At 52.7% G+C, this 20,189-nt stretch overlaps 1 protein-coding gene across 2 annotated transcripts in view; it reads right to left on the reverse strand.

Annotated features, from left to right (window-relative positions):
- The window catches only part of CORO1C (coronin 1C), a 49,945-nt gene that overhangs the window by 25,421 nt on the left and 4,335 nt on the right, over window positions 1–20,189 (reverse strand). Inside the window, exon 1 of one of the 2 annotated variants that reach the window (XM_062009593.1) lies at window positions 17,780–17,889. The exons of the other annotated variant lie outside the window; for it this stretch is intronic. The gene's annotated coding sequence lies outside the window, so the exon portion shown is untranslated. Of the gene's footprint in view, window positions 1–17,779; window positions 17,890–20,189 lie in introns of those variants that run through there. 2 annotated transcript variants of the gene reach the window in all.

The raw sequence follows: 20,189 nt of genomic DNA on the forward strand, positions 1-20,189 counted from the left end.
CCTGCATCCTCACACCAGATACCCTGCATCCCTACACCAGCACCCTGCATCCCCACACCAAACATACCCCATCCCTACACCAGACACCCTGCATCCTCACACCAGACACCCTGCATCCCTACACCAGCACCCTGCATCCTTACACCAAACAGCATCCTTACACCAAACAGCATCCTCACACCAAACAGCCTGCCCTTCCCAGGGTGTGTTACAGAAAGAATTTGCCAGTTAAGCATCATTTTTCCCATTGCAAACATGTTCTCTTACTGCAGTAGAATGTTCCTAATCCTAAAAGCAGTGTTTTTAGACAAGTTTCCACATATTTTCAAGGGCTGAGTCTGGTCTCAGATTGAACTTGTTTACTTTCCAGTCAGACAGGGTCCAGAAGATGTAAATAAAAATGCAAGCTCTCGAAATCCGGTGTTGCTGGGAAGTGGTTCCACATGTTCCCCAGCTTCCAGCCCTTTCTTCTAACTCCAAAATCTCACTACAAAAACAATAAAAGGACTTTCCTAGGCAGAAAGGAGTAATGGAAACAAGCTAATGACTCAAATTAACTCGGTGTATCTGTAGCACTACTTCTCTTGAGAGAAATACTCTTCCAAAAGGCTTGAGCTGGGAGAGAGGGAAAGGGACTGGTGTGGAAAATTCCAGCAGCTGAGCTCTGGAAGAAGACAGGGGCACAGCACCACATGCCAACACCAATCCTGCCCTCCCCACTGCAACCTTACAGAGCCCTCACAGCTGGGATGGACTTTTCCCATCATACAAGGTTTTCTCCCTCAACCAGTGCTCACAGGAGAGAGAGACAGAGAGAGAGGAGCCTCCATAGAGCATCTTGCTTTCACATATGAGAAACATGTTTCTGCCTCAGCCTCCAGGGAAAGCAAGAATAAAACGAGCAGAGTCCACCTCTTATCTTGGCCCCCAGAAGGTCCCCAAGCACAGGCAGAGGCTGGGAAAAACTGCTCAGCCTGAGGGAGCTCCTTGCTCCAGAGCCACCAGCCTGATGCTGTGGGGTGAGAGTCTCTGAGCAGGGCTCCAGCCCAGCTCCCTCTGCACAGCCTGTCTGCAGCAGCTGTGATAAAAGGCTCCCTGGTTGTGTCCAGCTGCAAAGGCTTTGGGTGAAATCCTAGCAAGGAAAGAGCCTTCAGAAGGATCCCTGTTTTGTCATCTCAGAGGTTAAAAAAAGAGCCTAATCTACCAGCACCAAAGAGCTGAACAACTAGAGGAAAGCGCTCATCAGAGCTGGGGGGCAGGCACAGAACGTCTGAGGGGAGGGGAAAGGGTGCAATGAACGTAACAGACAGCTAGGAGTGAACCACTCCCCTTCCACACTGATAAGAACAACATTTCTCTCTGTTTTCCACCAGCTCCCCACTGACCAGGGCCAGCCAGAGCCTCTGGGAATGCCACTGGCCATCAGTGGCTGTGTCCCCAGGCTGGGCAGTGGCTCTGTCCCCTGGCTGGGCAGTGGCCCTGTCCCCTGGCCGGGCTGCTGCTGCTGCCAGGACCTGCTGCCCAGGTGGCCACAGGGACCAGTGTGACAGAGCAAAGCCCAGACTGGGGAGGCAGGGTGAAAGGGCAAAGCAGCATCTCTGCAGACACAGATAATAAAGCCACTCAAGACAGGGTCGTTTCTGTGATGGGGACACCTGTCCCTGAGCATGGCGTGAAGGCCACTGGTGCCTTCCCAGGGGCCAGGCAGGTGGCAGAGGCTTTGAGCCACCAAGGGCCTGAGCTCTGTGAAGGGTGAGCCAGGCACACAGGGCTCTGCCCTCACCTCCAGCCAGGCTGAGGAGGCGTTTTCCCCACAGAACTTCTCACCCTGCCACTTCTATACTGACAGCCTGTTCAATCTCTCCCCTGAACTTGGTCACTTCAGAGGTGCCAAAACCACCATGTCATGAAGGACTGACACAGCTGAAGGAAAAACAGGTGATTTAATGCAAAATGCAGCGACTGATGGGGGTGCTGAAGATGTGAAAAGAGCTGTGTGTAAATGATTAATGGTTACTGTCATATCATAGATGAACTTAGGCTTCCTGTGGCCTTAACATCAGCTAATAGAATTGCACAATACACCTCCTGCCAACTCTTTCCCTTACAGCACAAATAAAAGGGCAGCTCCATGCTGGGCACACCCAGTGACACCAACCTGCCACGGGAAGCCATAAACCAGGAGCTGCTCTCCAGCCCCAGCCAGTGGGGAAGGGTGCAAAATCCACACACTGCCTGCTTTTTACACTCCAGATGCACAGCAGCACCCTGAGAGCTCCCATGCAGCTCTGCAAGGGCAGGGAGCAGGGCTGCAGTGAGCAAGCTGCCAGTCTCTGCTCCCCAGTCATGAATGAGTGGGCAAGAGAAACGGGCTCCAGTTGCCCCAGGGGAGGTTGAGGTTGGAGCTGAGGCAGAACTGTTTCCCTGAGAGGGGTGTCAGCCCCTGTGCCAGGCTGCCCAGGGAGCTGGGGGAGTGCCCAGCCCTGGAGGGATCCCAGAGCCGTGGGGCTGAGGTGCTGAGGGCCAGGGGCTGGTGCTGGGCTGGGACTGCAGCAGCTTCAGGGGCTTCAACAACCACAGTGATTCTACCATATGCACATGGGACAGATAAATAACCACCTGGCAGTGAAGCACACCCATTTCTGGGGGTAAATAACATACAACTGCTCTGGTCACAGCATAATGGGGGGTTTTGGTATCTTTTCAGGCAAAGGAAGAGATGGAGTTATCCCCAATGGATGGGTGAGACCCTGGGAAGCAGATGGCAATGTCGTGTCTCGAGGTGGAGAGCTGCCAGTGCCAGCAGCTCTGTGGGCTCCCAGGGACACACAGAGGGTGGCTGAGGCTGGGCACAGCTCCATGCAGGGCTACCAGCCCCACTCCCTGGGTACATTCACAGCGTGATCCCAGCCCCACTGAATCACACACACAAAGAAAAGGTGGATTTCAACTCAAAGATGAGCAGCACGCTGTACTATCAAAGCTGCCCAAGGCCCAATTAAGACACATCATAAAAACACGCAGTTCCACACCCAGGCAGCGATTCATTACACACAGAGGCCTGTCACACACCTCCATCCCAGGAGGGCTCCTGGCAGCCAGGACTCCTTTGGGCTCAGCTGCCCAGACCTCTGCACCCACACCTTCGGATCTGCCAAGTCCTGCAGAATGCAAGAGCTGCATCAGCCCCTTTGCTCCAGCCCTCCCACTGCCACAGGAGCTGACCCCAGCCCACCCTGACAGAGCAGGGCTGTTCTGGCAAACCCCAACGTGCTGCAGCAGCACAGGAAGCTTGTGAACAGCTCAGCCCTCCTGAAAACACACCTGGCAGCAAAACCCTGCTGGCTCATCTGCCTGGGCTATGCCACTCCTCCAGGAGCAGGGAAAAGCCCTGTTTTCATGCACAGTTCATGACTGTTCACCCCCTGGCAATGTTCCCACCCCACTTCTGTTTAGAAGCTGGTAAAGGGAAGGCTTAACCTTGCCTTGCTGAGTTATCATGCAGCAAATTGCCTGGTGTCAACCTATCACAGAGCCAGGGGTCTTGCAGTTTGCCTCTTTTAATGCTGAGAGCATAGGTGTGATAGCTGAGGAAGATGATTTGTATAGCCTGGATAATCATATCTTTCCTTTGCTTGATCCCTACCAGACCACCACCACCAAGAAAATCAGTTATCTCAAGTATCAGACACTGGGAGGCCCCAATACCCCTCCCACTGTGATGGAAATAAAACCCCTTTATGCTGTGCTGAAATGTGACTGTATCTCCCTCCCTTCTACCATTTGAAGCAAAGGGTAATTTTCCAGTGTTCTATAACTGGCTTTAAGAAAAACACCCCCATGCAGGGAGTCAGATGTACCCAAAAATACCCTTATTTGTTCCAAATGGATTTGCTCAAGCACACCTCCACTGCCCTCTTCCCCACCTACAGCTCATCATCCTTAGCAGCATCTCTCTGATGAACACATGGTGAGCAGCCTCCAAGTCCTCATTTCCATAGCAAAGGGAGTGATTCTTGGCGTTGGATCACAGCCATTTCAATCTGGCAGCTCTCCAAAGAGAAGGAGGGGGGGTGGAAATGTGCAGGCTGGAGTTATAAAGACTCTGGATCTCTCAGCACACCACAGAAAGAGAGCAGGTGAAAAACAAAACAGGGTTAGCTTGATCCTGAGCACCAAAAAAAGTCATCTCCTCCCTACCACAGCCTCTGGTAGAACGTGACCTGCATTCAGTATCTTCATTTGCTTCTCAGCCCTGCAGTCCAAAGGGTCCCCTGTGCAAAGCATCCCCTCCTCCAGTGCAAAGGGTCCCCAGTGCAAAGCATCCCCTCCTCCAGTGCAAAGGGTCTCCAGTGCAAAGCATCCCCTCCTCCAGTGCAAAGGGTCCCCTCCTCCAGTGCAAAGGGTCCCCTGGGCAAAGCATCCCCTCCTCCAGGGCAAAGGGTCCCCAGGGCAAAGGGTCCCCTCCTCCAGTGCAAAGGGTCCCCTGGGCAAAGGATCCCCTCCTCTAGTACAAAGGATCCCCATTGCAAAGCATCCCCTCCTCCAATGCAAAGGGTCCCCAGTACACAGGATCCCCTCCTCCAGTGCAAAGGGTCCCCAGTGCAAAGGATCCCCAGTGCAAAGGATCCCCTCCTCCAGTGCAAAGGATCCCCAGTGCAAAGGATCCCCTCCTCCAGTGCAAAGGGTCCCCAGTGCAAAGGATCCCCTCCTCCAGTGCAAAGGGCCTCCAGTGCACAGGATCCCCTCCTCCAGTGCTGAATTTGGTTGCCACACACAGCCATGGTGCAAGCTGCAGGCAGGAGCTCCTCAGCTTGGCCACTTTTGGATGATCAGGTGAGACACAGACACCTGAGGCGACTCAGCATCAGGAAAGGCTGGATTGGGCTCAGCCACACGTGCCAAAGCGTGACCTGGGATGCTTGGGAGGTGATTTTGGAAAGGTCAGGGCAGGCAAGGAGACACATCCATGGCTAAAGGGGCTGTGTGAGGGATTCACTCTGAGGAAGTAGCCTTGGAGCAAGAGTTTGTAAAGAAGGAAGTTGCTGAGCTGCTGTGTGTGCTGAGCTGGGGCTGAGGTGCTGCAGCAGCTCCCTGCACTTGCACAGGAAACGTTTTCTGGGTGGTGGTTTTTTTGTTGTTGCAAAGTCCAAATGTGGAGGATTTAAAGCCTCCCAACTAGGAGCTGAAAGGAGTTTTACATTTTGCCAGAGTTTCCAGCCCTCAGCAAAACTAAAGCAGAAGCATCAGACACCCTGCAAAGGCCACCACAATGGAAGTGCTGACAGAGCCAGGGCTGCGCCGAGCTCCTGGGTCCCGCGCACACCGCGTCTTACCCGCCAGCCAAACAGCCTTCACAGCCTCCTCCTCCCCTCACCCACAACCCCTGCAAAGGCCAAGTGACTTCCCAAGGTTTCCCTGGGTCTGCCCCTGCCTGTGCCCATGGCTCAGCCCAGCCCCAGGCCTTTGAAAGGACCTCAGAAAGGCGGGATGCCGTCAGCCCCGCTGGCACACTGATACTTTTCATCCCGCTCCTTTCTGATCTCCCATCATGATGTGTCACAAGAGCTACCATGAGTTTTCCCATTTTCCTGTTTATAAAGGATTTATCTGTCTCAAGACTCCAACAGCTGTATCGCTGTGGCTTCGGAGGGTTTTCAGGCTGCTTATGCAAGAGGAAACGCATCCTGCTAGGGAAGGCTCACAGGAAAACCCCCCACTCATGGCCAAATCCTGCTCAGCCCGTGGCACTGGGATCCCTTCTGGAAAGGGAGAGGCTGGAGAGAAAAGGCTTAAGTCACAGGCAAACAGAGGCTACTGTTAACAGGGGATCAGGAGACACAAACCCACTGGATAGGGAGGAGAGTGCTCAGAGAAGGTTGGTACTTGGGACTGAAGTGGGAAACATCGAGGTAAGTTGCATCTGTTGATGGTGAGGCCCCAAGATCAGGATGAGAGCCTCACTGAAGAGGTTGCTTATGCTTCAGTGCCAGCTTTGGAATCAATGCACTGTCTCAGGTAACTAATGAGAATGAGAAGCAGGTAAGGAGGAAAAAAGATACAATGGAGATACACGACAGGCAATGGCACCAGCACCAGTTCCAACTGCTGATTAATACCAGCAGGCACCTGCCTCACTGGCTGTGGGTTGGACAGGGCCCTGGGGCCAGCAGGGTTCCACAGTGACAGGACAGCCCATGCCATAGGCACCAGACATGGGGATGCCCAGAGCTTTCTCAAGGACTGATGCATCAGCTGTGCAGCCCAAAGCCTTTCTGAACGCATGGGCTGAGATGTTAGAGCCCCATCTGTAAAAGCAATGAGTGCTCAGAGCTGAAACCCTATTTAAATAAATAATGTAGTGATAATCCTAAACCAATAATTGGGCCAAAGATGTTTCAGTCTGAGGTCTAAGTGCCCCCAGCACAGAGAAAATCCCTCCCTCATCGCAGGGCTGAACCACATCTGCAGAGCAGTTGTCCATCACAGAGATAAGCACTGGAGAAAAGCCCAGAAGGAATCCAGTAATTCACTCTTCAGAGCACTTTGAACATCATCTGGTAGATAAGGTACAGAGCCCCACATGGAATGAAGGATATAGGCATTCAGAGGTTTTAAAGCCATAAAGACACCTCCATCCCATCACACCTCCTGCTCCACGCAGCCGAGGAGGACTCCATCCCACCACCACTGCCATCACAGCAGAGCCAGGGGCTGGGCTAACAGCCATATCCCCACCACATGCAAAAAAGGGAACATGTATCACCCAGGTTGTTTCCTAATCACTCACTTCTGGCATTTCTTAACTTCAGACTGCTTGGTTGTGCAAGCTCTGGGGGTTGTCTGCAACCCACGTGCGTGCACAGCTTGTTGTGCACAAGCACACAAACACGTGCCTGAGGAATCCACTGCCCTGTGCTTAGCCTTAGCTGCACTGTGAAGGGGCAGGACACACAGGACAGTGTCTCACACACATCTCTGACGACCTGCCTGCCAGGTCACTTTGAGGACAGTGTGTCTGAGCACACCTGTGGCAGGGAAGGGAGACACATCCGTGGGGGAAGCGAGCAGGAGAGCCTCGGCTGCTGGCTGCCCCACTTCAGCCACGCAGACAGCAAGGACAGTGGAGACCATTTGTGCTTTGAAACTCAACCAGCAAGGGCTAAGCCCCAAAGGAGCAAGCCAAGCACCACAGGAGAGCAGGGGGAGCACTTGCCCCACAGCAAGTTCAGGGCCATGCATCAGACCAGTGAACAGCCACCACTGCCATGGTGGAGAACCAGCAGCAAGGCTGAAGGAGGAGGACTTCATCTCCAAGTACCAAGGGAATCAGTGGACTCAGTCTTGTGATATTAAGCCCTGCAATATTTGTGCAAGGGAGGAAGGAGGCAGGGAGCAGGGGGGGAATAATCACGTGGCCACAAGCATTTCCACAGCTTCACATGAAAGCTCTGGCAGAAGGAAGGAGCAGCCACAGACACCATGCTGCAGTCCTCTGGCTTGAAACAGAAAGCAATCCCCTCCTATGGCATACCATTTTCAAGTCAACTCACATTAAGGCCATTGCTGACAGAACTCCTGTTTTCAAAGGTTCAGAGTTACTGAACCCAAGAGTGAGCACCTCTGCACACACTCACAGTCCCAAACCCATCGTGTCTGTGCACAGATTATGTTCAGGCTTTGGTTACTTTAGTCTAGGTTGAGCAAGACTCTGCCATCTGATTTCACTTCATTGTAAAGACAAAAAGCTGGAATATGAACTTAATACTGAAATTTCCAGCTGTTGTACCACTGGTGAGATTCTATTTTGGGATGGGAACCTCAACCACAAACTACCAGGGAATTTGGTTATATCCCAGCTGGGGAGCCCAGCACATTCAAACTCGTAACACAAGCCTGGCTTCCAGTAAGCTGAAGTGGCTCTCCTGGACAAAGTGTAAGGTGTTGGTTCTAACCTGTGAGATACTTGATCCAGATCTGCTTTTCAGAGCTGTACCCTGAAACAACCATACTAAGGCCACTGTAAGGTGAAGAACTCTAAGCCAGAAGTGCCTGTGGTGATTAAATCTTGCAGGTATCAGAAGCACCTGTTATTCCCCAAGCATTTTCCCTTGTCTCAAGTGCACATCTCCTCCTGACACTCCTGTCAGGGATGCAATGGGTATTCTCACTTCAAGGTTCCCAGGTATTCAATTCATCTTCTTGGAGGACTCTTTATTATTCATGCCACTGTGTAGCTGGCACCTTTGCAGCCCAGCATTACATCACTTGCCATCATTTAGAGCGACAAAAGGACACGGCAGTTGAAAGTCATTACCCCAAAGAGAGAGCATTGTCTGGCTTCATTTAATCTGTGTCATCCACCATAAAGCTACAGCAATGAATGCACACAAAAATCATTACCCCAAATAATTTATCAGGAGGCCATAATGGGATGGGTAACCAGCAAAGAGGAGCACTGGAGCAGTTCCACAAAGCCTGGATGTGAAACGATGAGCAGAGGAGCAGGAAGGGGTGCCAGAGCAATAACCTCCAAACCAGCCTCCTCCTGCAGGTTTACATCTTGTGTGGTATCTTCTGTCAGCTGGCACTAAAGCTGCCAAACTCAGGGGCAGGGATGGATTTGGGGATGGTAATTTGGCTCACACTGGGCACAAAAAAGGTCAGTGAAAAATGAAAACAGAAGACAGGGGAGAGCACAGCAGAGAACAAAAAGCATGGAAGCGCGGGGCAGAGCCTCAGAGAGGCGAGTGGCACGCAGGGTACACGGGGAGATGAGGGCAAAGGTACCTGTGGGTCTGCATCCCCCATGCCTGAGTGCATATCTGCACTTCAGCTGCTCCTTTGCCTGCCACTGCAGACACTGACACAGCCAGTGGGCACCCAACAAGCTTTAGTGGGCAAGGAAAGGGAAATCTTCCGCTGGAGTGGACAGACACGGCTGCTCCAGCGCTGACTTCAGAAGGCCATGGCCTTTCATACTCTCTCCTCCCAGAGCCTCTGTTCTCCTCCACTTTCTCCACTGGAATAAACACCAGAGATGCTTCGTTGTACACTGGATCCTCATCCACTGCCAAGAGACAGAGCAATACACTTCCAGAGCTGAACAACAGCCCTATGAACTTCAGCCAGAGACATTACACCAGCGTGATGGAAGATGCTACTTACACCCCTGGGGACTGACTGCATCACCCCCACAGTAAAAGCAGCACATGCCACAGAGAGGAAAGCAGCAGGGCTTCAGACCACACTTTGACCCCGAGGAGAACACGAGATGGAGAGCACAACCCCCTGTGCAGAGCTGCAAGTCAGCAAGACCTTTCCAACAGCTGAGTGCCAGGATTCCAGCAAAGAGAAGTATGCAGATAAAATGCTCTCTCTCTCTCTCTCCACAGAGCTGACCTAGTTCTCTCATCAGTGCAACAGAGCTAACAAGGAAGTATCAATCTGTTCAGAGCTGTTACCTCAATTTGCTGGATTCTTCTGCTCTCTTGAAGGTTACATGCAAACTCCTTCCAGATCACAGAGCACACCACAAGCTTTATTTTAACCAGGTTTTGGGTGAAAGCTTAGTACCAGCTAAGGATGGTGGGTACAAATGGAGAAGGAGCTCTTCCCCACCACAGCTCCATTCATTTCTCACCAGATCACCACATCACACCTAAGGCACAAGCACTTTTTTCCCCCTAACATGACAGAGTGCTAACAGCAGAAGCAACTGTCTGTTCTCCTACAACCTGAAGCAATCAGATGTGCCTCGCCAGTAGCCACCAGACCTGAAACTCAGCTCCTGATACAGGATGTGGTCTGTCCTCTTCAGGGCTGGATTTAAGCTAGAAGCCAAGCCGATAGCTGTACCCAAGTGCTGGAAGCCTAAAACACAGACAGTGGAACATGTGCAGGACTTCCCATTCTGCAGAAGTCAAGGAGGGATGCAGAGGTGAAGGTAATTTGATTAAGACAGTCTCTTCTGAGGTAAGCACACAACTCCAGTGGCTGTAAGACACTCTTGGAAACATCACAGTGCTTCTCCTTGCTTACAGTTAATTGGACCATTCCCTTAGAAAATGACAAGAAGATTTATCAAAGGCAGCAATCTCCAAGGGACTTGACAAACTGTTTTCTATTCCCCCTCAATTACAACATGCCAGGGTATCCACAGGAAGCAACTACCAATGCTGCAGATGGTTTAAGGAGATAAAGGGTCTCGTAGCTAAAAGGTCACAGGCCCCAGTTCTTCAAGAGCACTGTGACACTGCAGCCCAAGAACCACCCCCAGGAAAACAAGACCTGCAAAAGCTGCAAACATCAAGTCAGCTGGGACACAAATTCCTCCCAACCTAGAAATAAAGCAGACACAAGCGATGGGCACAAGCCAGGCTCCCAAGCAGAGCAGCCAAGTGTGAGTCAGACTGACCAAGTGAGGATGTAGCATTCTCCTCATGGCCCTGCCTCACCACACAGGCTGTGCTGCCCTGAGCCCAGCACGCAGAGCTGTCCCGGTGCACCATGGCCAAGGGCAACACGGCGTCTCTTGGGGCAGCACTGCAGCCCTACGCTGCTCTCCTGCTGCCTGAAGTTTGTTTCCAGCCCCTGTAATGGCAAATGTGATGGGCCAGAGGCCTGGAACGTGTCAGGTTTAGACTGAAGTTAAAGCACAGGTCGGTGTTGTCCATCACACGCGATGTGGGACAGAGACACTCCAAGGAGTGGTAGTGGGCTTGGTTAGCCAACCCTGAGAAACCCCTTCCTCCAAATGCCAGCTGAATTGGAGACCAATACAGCAACCTGCCCTTAGAATCACAGAATCATTTGGGTTGGAGAAGCCCTTGAAGCCCCTGCCCTCCCCTCACCTTGCCCAGCCCAGCACTGACCCCTGGCCCTCAGCACCTCAGCCCCACGGCTTTGGGATCCCTCCAGGGCTGGGCACTGCCCCAGCTCCCTGGGCAGCCTGGCACAGGGGGCTGACACCCCTCTTCTCAAGCTCCTCACTAACACCCATCCATCAGGTGATGCACTTGAGAACATGAAAAGCAGCTCAATATAAACCCAACAATCACTGAATCACAGATGGCAAGGGCTGGAAGGGACTTCAAAGATCATCCAGTCCAATGGTCAGACCCTCAGCACAGGAGGCACAGAGGCTGCACACTGGACAATGCTCACATGCTTTGGGTTTTAACAGTGTACAAGTAAGCTGCAAAATGAATCTCAGCTCTCACAGTTGGAACTGGTGAGGATTTCTGCAGAGTTCCACTGGCTGTCCTGCCAGCTCCTCTGGCCAAGCAGCCTGTAATTCAGAGAGCACCATTGTCATTCTGCCCCCTTCCTGTAACGTGCAATTTGAAATCAGGGCTGGGGGAGGGAGGGAGGAGGCTAAAGCCCAAATGCAGATAGTTCAATCTGCCAACTTGACTTTAAATCCCAATCTCGTGGTAGCGATTACAGCCCCTCAAACATCTGCTTCAGTAAAGGGTTCCAAGTTCAAACACATTTCCTCTGTCCTACAGATGTTCTGTGTCACTGTCCCGTTTCAGGCCAAGGCTGCTGTCCTGTGCTGCAGCAGAGCCCTGGCTGCCACATGCTATGGCTAAGAGGGTGGCAACCTGGGCAGCCAGGTGTCAGACCCTGAGTGCAACACCAAGCACCCTTCTCACCTCTCTAAGCAAGCAAGAAGACAATTGGCTTAGGGAAGAGTGTTTAGTTTAGTAACCAGCTTTTATAAACACTCCTGCTACAAGATGAAGAAAGATCTCAGATGCAAGAAGGAAAAACACCTTCCTGCACCCACAGGCTCCCCGTGCCAAGGCTGAGGGAGGTATCTGCTGTCCCTGACACCCCCATGGCAGCTTTCTGCCTACTTGCCAGGATCCACTGCACCCTGATACACGTGGAGCAAAGGCTGATTTCTGGGAGGAGGGACCTGCAGCTGCCTGCTCTCAGCTGGGGAACTTGCTCTCTGTAAGAGGCATGAAGAATGACAGCCTGTGTTTGATGACCTTTAGGTTTTACTTACCTGTTGGCTTGACAGTCATGTTAGTGCACGTGCAACCCACACTTCCAGCCCTTTGAGAGTCCCTGTGGCATTTACAGCAGTTCTGGAGGAGACCAGCCAAAACAACAGGCAGCATTACACTAAGATAAGCCCCAGCTGGTTTTTATTTGATCTTTCATAATGCTTAAGAATTCCCATAGCAGACCAGAAGATGTGTGGCAAACACTGCATATAAAGAATGGGAAGATAACCTTTATCCCCAAAGAAACACCAGGGAGCAAAGTGAAGAGCATAGAGATAACACACACATCCAAAGCACGGTGAGACAGGAGAGCAAAGCGGGCTAGCCCACCCTTAAGCAACAGCACCTTCAAACACCACACAGACCTCTCACAAATTGCTTCAGAAAGCACCAGTGGCCAGGAAAAAAAAGATGCCAGAAGGCACAACAACACTCTGCTAGAAGTGTTCTGTGCCTACACTTCAGAGTGCTAAAGCTGAGTGTGTATCGCTGAAGTACGTCTGGCAGCCTGTGCTTGTCTAAGCCAGCACAGGGCTTATTCCTGCCTTGCAAAGCCATCTCAGCTGAGGCAAAAGAGAAAACAGACCTTAAAAAACACAACAGGCACTGAAGGCTCAAAAAAAATGTAACCCATCTCCTGAATAAGGCAGCTCTGTGCCTGTTTACATTAATTACACTGTATGCTGCAGTAAGAAATGAGCAGAGCCAAGCGTCAGCACGGCCATTTATCCACACACGTGCTGGTGGGAATGAATGAGGCACCTGTAAAACAACAACTACACTTGAGAGTAAAGGCTAGAAGTATTCCCAGCCTAGTACCTGCAGGACTCTGAGCAAAAAGCTTAACCTCCCATTTCCCACCTGGAAACCAGGTCATCGATCTGCTTCACGTGGATAAATGCGACAAACAACCCCAAGGCTGACTGGCCACTGAAGGATGAAAAATGGCAAGGAAACGGCAAGGAGATGCCCTGAGTCAGTTGGGCATTCAAGGCTCCAGCATGAGCTAACAGACCACAAGGTTTTAAAGCATTTGAAACCAAAGAGGGGGGAGAAATAAAAAGGCAATTTCGAGAGGTTAGCACTGAGCCAAGTCCTTCACCACTGAGCCTTTGCTGATGAGTATCTTCCAGATCAAGTGATTGTCTGGCCCAGCACTGCCAGTTTGCTCCCAGGGGACAGAGTGCTTACCGTGGCTTGAATTTGTTATTGGCTGCTAATCTCAGGTGGTGCTAATTATACCCATTATCAGTTTGTCTGATTGTGCCTGTCTCGTGGCCAATACCCAGCAGCAGCAGCGTGGGATGGCATAGCCCTAGCAGATCTGCATGGGAAGAGGATGCTTCCAAGTGTGGTGTTTCAATACAGCAGGTTGAGACGTTCATGTGAGAGAAACAATGGATTTTCAAGGACTCCAGAACAGTCTCTATGGCAACACATTTCTAAATACTCTGACCAGAGTGATTTGAAGCCCATTTTCCAGGGGCTACTCAACGCCAGGAACTGCAGGTAGGTTGTGCTGCCCAGGTTCATACATGGATGCAAATAAGGTCTCATTTTAGGCACGCTGCTCTCCTCCAGTCTCATGAAATCTGCTCAGGCACATTTGATAAGACTGCAGAAATGGTTGCCTTGATATTCACCTAAGAACTACTGTACATAGCTTACATATATACCTAAATTACAGACAAAAGATGCTGTGGCCAGTCCAGATCTGGCCACAGGGAAGCTCTGGTCCTTCCTAAAGGGAACACTTGGCCTGAAGCGCAGCTCAGCAGTGCTCCAGATGAAAGCTGCACCCATCTCAGCGTGCCTGACTGCATCAGGATCAACCTTAATCACTTTAAGTCAGATCCCACCACTCTTTTAATCTTATTTCCACTGCTTTTTCAAATTCAATTATTAAAAGGGAAAACAAGAAAAACCTAATTATGGTGGATCGAGAGGCCCAGCTCAATGTCAGAGTCAATATAACTGATCCAACCACAGCCAGCTTCTCTCACTGAATGCCAGACCTCGAAAGAGTCATTACACACTCACAGCAAAAAGCATATTATCTATCACTTACTGTTATCATCACCCAAACTGGGATAAGGCACGGAGCAAACAATGCTAAAGCAGCAAAGTGGTATGGCTGAAGGAAAGCTGTTGTCCTTTCTCTCCAAGGCAGGTGACTCTGCTTTGGTATCACTCTCATTAACAAAGAAAAGCAAAGGGGAAAATTGGTCAAAGAGCACATGTTTTGCCTTTTCACCTCTGAACCAAGGAGACCTCTTCCACTGACATGGAAGCACCAGCAGGCTGGCAGCCTCCACACCACCACCACAGGCTTTCTTCCCTTGGGAGGCAGCAGCAGCTACCACTTTCATTAGCTCTCTGTCAAGTTCCTCACTAGCTCCTGACCTATGAAGCAGGACTTGAAAGCCTTTGTGGTACTCCATCACCAAAGCACTTTGTGACTTGTTCTGAAGATGCCTGCTGCAAAGTGATTACCTCCTGTCTTACTGGCACAGAGAGAGAGGTGTAGAGTCAAATTATCTCTTGCCCAAGAGTCATGAGCTACATCATCACCTCCACGTGCAGCCATTCGTTCTGACCACATCTGCCTTTGCTACACAAACCCACAGTAGCACACACACACTTGTAACTGGCTGGTAACACAGCTAATGCCTGGTGGATTCCATGAGGAAGCTTTCCAGGCAGTTTGAGGATCGTCTGTGAATCCACCAGCACAAAGCCAGAGCCATTGGTGGGACCTCTCAGGCTCGTGGCTGCTGTGCTGAGCAATCTCAGTGTCACCCTGGCATTGTGTGTGCCAACACACACCAAAAATGTCTATTAACTCATGGACTGAAGGATTAGAGCCTCCAAAGGAAACAATCCATCTTTAGTAGGGAAACCAGGAAGCAGTAGCCTTAGCAGTTACAAGGGGCACAGTAACCAATTCCCAACTGCACTGGAAAATGCAACACGTCCAGAATAATCAGCTTTCACTGACAGCTTCCCTTCAGCTAACCCAAACCCCTCTGCCTTCGTTTTGACTTGAAGTTCACCCCAGCAATGCCACCACCTGCGTTTCCACATGTTGTGACAAAGCCCCAAAACATCAGTTCACGTCCTGTCAGCCTGAAGCCACCGACAATCTGACTTCAGCCGTGGCTACACACCCGGGGTGGCCGTGCACTGAAGCTGTAAGCAGCTCCCAGTCACACCAACTGCAGAGATAACCACCAAAACGTAAGCAGACCAAGTATATTGGTGGGGGAGACTAGAGGGAAAGAGCTAGAAGAGAACACAGGCTTTTAATTCCTGTTCCTGTGCCCTTAAATGCTTAAACTGGGCCACTCCAAATCCTCAGTGAGTTTCTCTTCAGACACATCCTTAGTGGAGGACTGAGTCGATCACAAAAAGCCTGGGGAAAACAAAAGCAAAACAAACCAACCCATACTTCTACAAGTCAAGTGAAAATGCGCCTGTGAGTTTGCCTCAGAGGACATTCCTAGCCCTGGGAGTGGTGCACTGATGACCTCACCAAGCTGCAAACCCAGGGCCAGGAAGTGTTTGTGCTCATGTCTTCGAAATAGGAAGCTGGCATCCGAGTCGTGTTCCTCGGAACCGATCACCAAGTTCAACCCAGTCGCACCGAAGCTGTGCTGGAACGAGCCGTTTCATCGGGCTGTCGCTAACGTCTAAGATTAAACTTGAACACGAAGCACAGAACAGTCACTGAGGGCAGATCTCTCTGCTGCATCACTCGGGGAAGCTGATATTTTACCCTTCTGTGCATTCCTTCTCCTTGCCATTAAACTGAATCTCTGCCTTTTGCTTGGAGTGGATCCCAGAAGTGACAGATGCAATAAGCATGAGGATTTAACTTGAAAAAACCCAAGGATGTTTGAAAAGGCAGCTCACTAGAAGACAGGGTGATGCCAACAGACACACAGACAAATGCTGATGAGAGCAATCTGCATTAAAAGGCTCCAAGTGACCACTGAGAAACTACTATGATGAAGTGTTATATTAAAGCAAACACAAAGCCAAGGCTCCCTGACAGGCAGCCCAGTGTGACAGGTCTCAGTGTGGCTACTGAGAACACAAGAAAGCATCTATAGGCAAAATAAACACACGTTGGCTTTATCAGGAGCAGTGTTTGGTCTCTACCTTTGTGTACATGGTCGTTAGCAAACACGAATATCAGCTGCAATAAAATGTCTCGGCAAGTGCACTGCCATCTGGTTTTTCCCCTTGAGCAGAAAAGATGATTCAACGCTTGTTATTCAAATGAAAATCGCATCTACCCTCTCCTGCCTCACTCACGCACCACATCCCATCCCCACTGCTCTCCCCGAGCCTCACAAGGCCAACTCGCTTCTCACAGGACGGGCTCTGCCAGCTCACACCATTTTCCCACACTGGCAGCAGGCGCAGAGCTTCTCTCCAGCACGTGTTTTAGACACACACAAGAGAGAGGAGAGCGTCAGGTAATCTGGATACAAGCCTGGCCTGAAATCAGCCAACTGCCAAACCAGCCACAGCCTGGTACGTTCAAAATGTCACTGTCTTTGCCAGCACCCTGGGTCTTGCTCATGCTGACCCCCACACACACATCTGCCGGAACGGCCTCGACAGCCCCATCCAACACGGACAGCAGCGACACTACAGCTGTTGAAAACGCCCCACAACACTAACGCGTGTCACTAACAATAAAACTGCCTCAATCAGTTTTACTTTTGTTTTCAGGCAGCTTTCAGTCCCCCTCGGTTTTTTTCCAGACCTGTCTCTTGTGCAGTCACAGCATCACATTGTCTGGAGCAGGATGCTCCGGGCTGGCTGCTGCGTGTGGGACGCACTGCTGAGCACCAGGAGCAGGGAAGGGGCTCATGTCACAAAGCAGACACACATCAACCCTTCCATCCCGGCCTTTGGCGTGCTGCTATTACAACAAGGTGGTTTTCTGCACAGAAAAACAATCGCCAGCGATATGTCACATAACCCAGGACTTTGTGCATCACCCGGACGGAGTCGGAAGAGCCGCGAATAATGGTGTGACGTGGACCCGGTCAACAGGAGCAGAAAGAAAAGCAAACAAGCAACCCAAAACTAAACCCTCCGGTCATCTTTTGTCCTCTGCAACCTCACACGGCGGCAGCGGGGACGGCACCGGGGCGACACACTGACGCCGGTGCCATCGAGCTGCTGCCGCATCGCCGTGAAAAACAGAGCAGGGGAGGGAAAATAAAGGGTGAAAGAGAAGGGTGACAAATTCATGCGAACAAAAGCAAGCGCCGTCCCTCCCGTGCACGGGGCTGGCAGCGGGCATCAGGTGTGCGCCCGGGACTGAGCGGGCCGCGGCGGCACAGCCCGGCTAACCCCGCCGGGAACCTGCGAGCCCCGGCCGGATGCCGGAACCCGCCGCGACCCCGAGTCGCTCCGCTACCTAATAAGGAGGAGAACGGGGGAGAAGCCCCGGGCGCCCAAAGGCCGGCGCGGGGACGGCGCTTCCCGCTGCAGGCCCGGGCGCTGACAGCGGCCGCCGCCTCGGGGAGGGCTCGGCGGCCGCAGCCGGCCTCGCACAGGAAAAGCCCGCCCGGCCGGACCCCCGCCCTACCCAGCCCAGCCCTGCCCTGCCCGGCCCGGCCCCGCCGCGCTGCCCGCGCGGGCACCGCCACCACCACCACCGCCACCCTCTCCTCCTCCCCCCTCCCCGCCCCGCCGCAGGGCACCGTCCCGTCGCCGCCACGCTTCCCGGGTCCCCCCACTACCGTGTCCGCGCTGCCGAGCCGCCTCCTGCCCGCGTCCGCTCCTCAGCCCGGCGGAGCCGCCGCCGCCGCTGCCTCTGCCGCCGCCCGACTGAGCGCGGCCCGTGGGCAGCGCCGCGGCCCCGCCCCCGCCGCGGCCCCGCCCCCGCCCGCGGCCGCCGCTCCCCGCCCGCCTCTCCCGGCGGTGGGCGGGGCCGGCGCGGTGAGTGGCGGCCGGCTCAGCCAATGGCGACGCGGCTCTCGGCGCCACGCGCGGTCGCGCGCTCCCCTGTGTTCCCGCCCCCGCGCGGCCGCCCCTCAGCGCCGCCGGGACCCTCCCTGAGGGAGCGACCCCTCACGGCCCCGGCGGGGACGCTGCGGCCCCTGCGGCGCTTCTCCCCTCGCAGGCTGAGCTGTGACTCCCTGCCGGGACGGGCCCTCCCAGCGCCTCCTTTAATGCCCGCAGAGGTGTGGATGCGCCGGCGAGAGGCGACAACCGCGACCGCTGCGGCAGCGAGGTACGAGCCGGCGGCTGCTCTGCTGCCGGCAGAAGCCGCGCTGGGGACAAACAGCAGTTCTGCACCATAAACCGCCCCAACCCAGCCGCCTCCTGCGCCGCGCCGGGGCTGTGGCCGCCGTGCCATGGGGCGCCGCCAGCCAGGCGGGACCGGGGCCCTGCGAAAAACCCCACGTTAAGGACAGGCTTGAAACCGCAGATCACCCCCGTCGCTGCCCCCTCGGCGATGAAGCTGCTCTTAGGGACGCGTGCGCTGGGCCCTGTGGCTGTACAGAGGGTGTGGGCAGAGCCCGAGGCCCAGGCCCGCGCCACACGCCAGGCCCGCGGGTGCCTGTTCCTCGGGGGAAGGCCCGGAGCGGGTGCAGGAGGCTGCGGCAGTGCCGCCTTGCACAGTGTTTACCATACATGGCCAAAAACAAAAAGCCAGTCGAGCTTCCTCATTGGTTTGGGCCAGTATTGGCCGATTCGTTTGCATGTGGTTAGGTGCTTAAGGAGCCTGGTGCTTCAGGGGAGTGACACAGCTGGAACTACCCCTGACAAGCCTTTCAGGATTTGGAGGAGGTGAGGAACTGAGAACCCTCCTTTTCCCCCTCCAACAAGGCTGAGCCACCCCCTGCTAAGCGCTAGCAGGGTGTTAAAACAGTCAGAAAGCCTCTCAGATGTTTGTCAGGGTTTTGCTGGTGATTACAAGGTGCCAAAGCAGCTACACAGTTTAAAACCAAGTGTTATTCAGTACCTGCTAGGCTTTGACACCAGTGTAACAGCTGATTCAATGAGCAGGAAAGGCTCTCTTATGCACTGAGCAACACTTTGATAAAGAAGTTACACACCCAAAGATTAGCTGTGCAACCCATCACACACTGCCCCTGGCACCAGCTGCTGTGGAAGCCATACCTTGCTTCTCAAAGCCAGCCCAGCATGCCAGCTCTCCATCCTCCTCCCTCAAACAGTCTCTTTTTAAGTTAAAAAAGAAGAAAACCAAAGCAGTTGGGCAGCCTGGGAGCAGACCTCCAGGTAATCTGCAGCTTAGTGGGTTCGGATTGTGATTCATATTTTCCACGTAGGTACATGACTTGCTGAAGGTCACACAATGAGTCAGTGATTGAGCCCAGTGTCAGTGATAGAGCCCAGTGTCAGTGACTGAGCCCAGTGTCAGTGATAGAGCCCCGTGGCCATCGATTTATCAGGAGTCTTGAACCTCTGCACAGGGCTTAAAACTTTATAAAAGCCTTATTAATACCAGCATATAGAATCATACTTAAGACTATACGTGGCTCCTTCTAGCCCAAGACAGTGGGCAAGCTCAAAATGGTGTTTTAACCATGTAGCAGGTGATGCTTCACCCTGTGAAAAACAACAGCAAAGCCAGCAGTACCCAGCACCTCCCAAGAGCTGGGGGGAGAAACCAAGGGAGGTTTTTGGAACCCCATCTAAAAAGAGAGGCTGCCCAGAGGACACAAATTCACACTGGTCCTGAACAATCAGCTTGAAACCTAAACCTCTCAGTAACTGCTGCCTGGAAGACTGGTCCCTGTCACTGCAGGGAGGGAGACCCCTGCTCCAATCCCTTGCTTAGTTAAAAGAGTCCCTCAGGATGGACTCAGAAGGAAATGACACCTGTTGAATATTCACTAGTGCATCCATGAGCATTTGGATGGAAGTGCTTCAAAGATCACTCAGTCCTGGCCTGGACTAATGAGCCATTTAGATGGCAGGAGCTCTCTGTGCAAGGTGATGAAGACATGCTGTGGATTTCAGGCTGAGGCCTTGGACAGCAGGAGGAATGGCTGAGGTTTTACACACGCCCCCAGTCCCGCTGTAAACAGTCACCCTCATCACTTTCAGCTGACTGAAATAATCCTAGCAAGCAGCACTTAAATTGTAGCCACAGTGATGTAAGCCCAGCAGCTCACCAAA

Source organism: Colius striatus, chromosome 17 (genome assembly GCF_028858725.1).
Source record: "Colius striatus isolate bColStr4 chromosome 17, bColStr4.1.hap1, whole genome shotgun sequence".
Classification (NCBI taxonomy): domain Eukaryota; kingdom Metazoa; phylum Chordata; class Aves; order Coliiformes; family Coliidae; genus Colius; species Colius striatus.